This window comes from Hevea brasiliensis, chromosome 15 (assembly GCF_030052815.1).
Source record: "Hevea brasiliensis isolate MT/VB/25A 57/8 chromosome 15, ASM3005281v1, whole genome shotgun sequence".
Lineage (NCBI taxonomy): Eukaryota > Viridiplantae > Streptophyta > Magnoliopsida > Malpighiales > Euphorbiaceae > Hevea > Hevea brasiliensis.
The window spans coordinates 18,841,924-18,846,869 of record NC_079507.1 but is presented as its reverse complement, the minus strand read 5'-3'; positions in this window follow the sequence as shown (position 1 = coordinate 18,846,869).

The window sequence follows — 4,946 nt, the reverse complement described above, 5'->3', positions numbered from 1 at the left end:
AAGTTGGAATTCCCATACCTATTAAGCCTTAGAAAGTAAATAATTTGACTTGAATAGTGCAGTGAATAGTAACCCGAAACACAAAATTTCAAGAACGTCGAATTTAGAACGTTAGAGCTAGGTAAAAGTGAAGTTAAATTTATTATTGGATTTATGCTAAGTTATGGTACTGAAACACTGTGAAATTGTGTGTTTCAGTGGAAAAGAATACCGGGACAGAACCTGAGGAGTCGAGTCAAGGCCAACAGGCGACTCTTTTGAGGTTTGTGCACAACGTATACTTTTTATAATTATCTTCTACATACGGTTTTGAATAATATGAAATATTGAATTATGGCATTCTTATGATGTTTGATTTAAATTGTGAAAGTTATTGTGTATATTTGAAATGAAAATGTTTAGCAAATTGTTAAGATAAGTTTTGAAACCACAGTGTCATGACCATATATTTGGACACATCACTAGCACGACTAGTGGGGGTAATTAGTTTCGGATTTTGATTCCTTCTCTAGAGAAGTGTTGAGGTGTGCCAGTAGAAGAGGATGTGAATGGATATCCATATATTTGAGCTAGCTAGCCTTGTGATGTGATTTCTCTTTGGCCTCTGGCTATTGAGATTCTATTTGTTTCGAATGGCATGATCTAACTGTGGATTTTATGAAATGTGTTTTGATTCTTCGAAATGAACTTGGTTTGCATTAAAATTTCATAATTCATGTTTTGTGTTTAATGCTCATGTTTAGTTAAATTTTTGAATAAATGTGATTTATATTATGCATAAAGATTGTTTTAGTATGTTGTGCACCACTGAGTCCTAATACTCAGCGATAGCTTTTATTGCTGTCGCAGATTTAGAGACTAGAGGAGCAGCAGACTAAGTTACTGAAGATTGAGGATCATTCAGCTTGAAGTCTTCGGGTATAATTTATACCCTAACTGTAAATATTTCTTTTGATGTATATATATTGCACATAAATGTATGGACATGTAAAAATGGGTTTTGAGCAGTTTGTATAAAAGTTGTATAAAGTTGTAATATATATTGTAGTTTGAAACACTCTTAATGTAAATTTTGTAAGAATGTATATAAATTATTTTGTCTCTAATGAAATATGAGTACAACTATTTTATTTAATTTAAATGAAATGTGTTGCTAGTATGCTGAGGATTATTAAATTTTGAATTTGAGAAATTTATTGAAATGATTGTGAAATTGATTGAGTTTGATTGTGAAATTGAAGTAGTGGTTGAGAAAAATTTTTAGAAGTGCTTTTTTTTACAGGTATTTGAAGAACTGTTTTCTCAAAATACAGAGGGAACTCTATCAAAATTTTTATAAAATTTGCGGAAAAATAAAATGGATCAAAAATATTATCTAGTTTTAATTTTAACTAAATGTTTTAAATACTTATTAGAAAATGCTCACCACTTATCAAAAATAAGAAAATTATTTTAAAATCCCTTGTAGGGCACTTAATGAGTTATCGGTAGGTGAAGTTCGGTAGTTCATTAGGTATTCCACGGGATTATGTTATTCCTTACAGAGGGGTAAGGTGTGACACATCTTATCTTATTTTATTACACATAAAATTTTTATTACCATTTTACCCCATTTTAATTAATTGTTCAATTTATTTTTAGTGGAGAAACTGGAGTTTTCAGTGTTTTTTAAATATTTGGCTTATTTTACTATTCACCTGTTTAAAATAATCTCATATCCCATCTCAATTTCAATTTTTCATCATTTCATAATATCAAATAATAATATCCATTCTCATCCATGTTCATTCCCATAAAATTTCCATATTCATTCATATTTCAACATTTCAAAATCAAAGTCTCATTCCATAATCAATTTCATAAATTTTTCATCTTTCATTCATATTCTTCATAGAGTGTACAAATTATATTAATTACATAATGTACAAAATAATTACATAATTTCATAATTTACTTTACAAATTATGATGCTTAATTACAATATACAAAAATAACTAACACAGCTTAGTGAGCCCTACCAAAATGCACTATAACGAGGAGGTGACACTGGACACTGTCTACAGATCTGTACTCTCAAAAATCCCAGTCTGAGATCCACTGGGTTTTATATTCAGTACCTACACGTGGACAAATCCAACGCGCTAAGTATTTCTGCTTAGTGGTGTAATAATACAATGGAAATATAATATACAAGTAAAAGTAATATTCTCCTGTTTGTAATACTTATCGAAAAAATGCATATTTAATGAAATATAGATTTATTTAAGGCTAATTAAAATTTATGATATTGACTCTCTTACTCATCTTATTAGTTGATTCTATAATGATCTTAAATATCATTTTACATTTTATTGATCTTTGGGAACATTTATTTTATTAGGATCTTTCTTTTTCTTTATCTTGATATTCAATTCTCCTTTTTCATTTCAATACATATTTAATCTCATTAATGCTTTTCACTGCTCAAATAACCTATAATAGACTGACTGGACTGGATAAGTGGGTAATAGCACTGGACACACTTGTGCCATGGGCTGTCATACCATGGGACACATAATTTCAACTAGGTATGCAATAGAATGGCTAAAAAGCAATGATAGCAATCAGGCATAAAGCCATATACATCATCATGTAACAGAATGGATGGAAGCAATGATAATAGAATGGCGCAAAGCCATAAGCAGTACTGCAAACTAAACCTTATTGGCATGCCAATTTATCCAACCTAATCACAAAGAGTAGGCATACATGGGCACATAATACCTTAAGCACTTATTCTTTGCATTATGTCATTACATTTACTATTCATTGCACTATTCATGCTAAAATTTGATTATGCCATTCATAATGGGAACACAAGCCCAAAATTCATATTTATCCCACATTTTAGTTCATTAAGCTATTAGCATTGATTGCCAACCATAATTCAAGTCATTATAGGAGTATTTCAAAATTTTCAGAATTTGCAACCTGTGTTTACTGTTACATTAGGTCAATCTACAGTAGAAATTTGACCTCACTTTCTTCATCAACGTTATTCCTTTATGTTTTAAATTTAATTCCTTTTTTGAATCACTTAATTTAGAGTTTTTTAGCTCAATATATGGTTAATTTACCAAGACTGGTTCACTGACCCCTTGCTATTCTAGAATCTGATAAATTATGGAACCTCACTTTGTCCAGCCATTTGACAAGCTACAATCATAATTTGGCCTAATGTTTTGCATATGAGTTGTTCCCCTATGTGTCTGGGTCACACAGGTTCAAGAATCATAATTGCTCAAGTTATGTAGGGTGAGTTATAGCAATTTAACTGATCTAGACTCATGAACCCTGCACCTACAGGATCTCAAATTCAGATCAGTGTCTTGCATTTAATATTTAGGGTTCTTACACTCAAATTTGGAGGAAGGTTTCTGAACAAAAGTTGTAGCCCTCTTTCCTAAGTTTCTAGATCATATTGGCTCAACTTCCTTGGAGTTTTCTACTAAGAGTTATGGTCTTGTTATCATTCTGATGTCAAACGGTCAATTGCTCAGGTGCAAGAGTTTCTAGATTGGGAATTCCTGACTTCACCTAGTAAATTCCCTAAATTGCATTTGGTTTTGGGTTTTGGTCAAAACACCAAAATTATAGTTCTATGTGTTATGAGCATTTTAGCTTTGGAATTACTGTATTTTTAGTTTTGTAGCTCAAGTTATGGCATTTTGCCACAACTAGTCGGATACCCTAAAGTTTAGGATTTTCAGGTTTTCAATTTTCAAGTCAGATTGCATTCAACATTTATGTGTCTTACATCCATAATTTGTGTAAGGTCTCTGAATGAAAGTTGTAGGTATATGTCTTAGCTTTCCATATCATTTTGAATAATCTCATTTCGAGTTCTACAGAGAAAGTTATGACCTATTTTCTACACTATCATCACAAGGAAATTTATTGGAGTTCTAGGGAATTCTAGTTTCAACACTTCCGAATTCTTCAAAATTTTCAACCAAGTTACTTTGGGATTTTGGTCTGGGTCAAAACATAAGAATTGTCAATTTATGTCTTATCTTTAATTTAGTATAAATTTCACTTCATTTGGAGTTTTATAACTCAAGTTATAGGTAATTGAACCATCTAGACACAAGCTGTCCAGAACCAGTCTCATTGCACATCCTTCCATTCACTCAATGGTTTTGTTATCTCATCAACTTATATCATTAATTGCATGCCAAATAAACTTAATTTAGGCATACATACATCAATTAGAACATAAAAATTAAAATCCCCAAATTTTGAAAACCCAAACCCAGTTTGCTAAACTTTTAAATACAATGGATTTAATAGCACTAACCTTGATTTCCTAGCTTCAATCAGCTCAAATCAACCTTCTAATCAATCAAAAACTTGAAGCACTATAACACCTTCACCATCGATAGTCTGTACGTTCTACTGTTTCGATGGCTAATGTCTGTTTGGACAGTCAGAATATCGGGAACTACATTTAATTGATAGTGAGGAGATATAAAATGATGAAATATATGATAAGAAAATACAAGAAAAATTAAGAGAAAATAAAAGAAAGGAAATAAAACTAGGTTAAATGAGCCAGAACCGTAGTGATGGCTGATTGCACTAGAAAGTTACGGTGAAGGCAATTGCCGACCTCAGGATCGCGAGAAACCCCGAGAAATATTTTCGGGACATAATTAAAAGTCTACTAAGATATAATTAACATTAAAAATGTCAACAAAAATTTAGTAAGTCGGTACAAACAAAAATGAAAAATTAAAGAAACAGCGGATCAAAGACTTAATCGGTAGTACCAAAAAATTCAAAAATATAACTCGAAGAGGGGCATTTTGGTCATTTGACACCTAGAGTTGACTTTTGACCTAAATTTCCATTAAAAATAAGTGGTATTAAATTTTGAAAATCCCATGAAAAATGAAATTAAATATGAA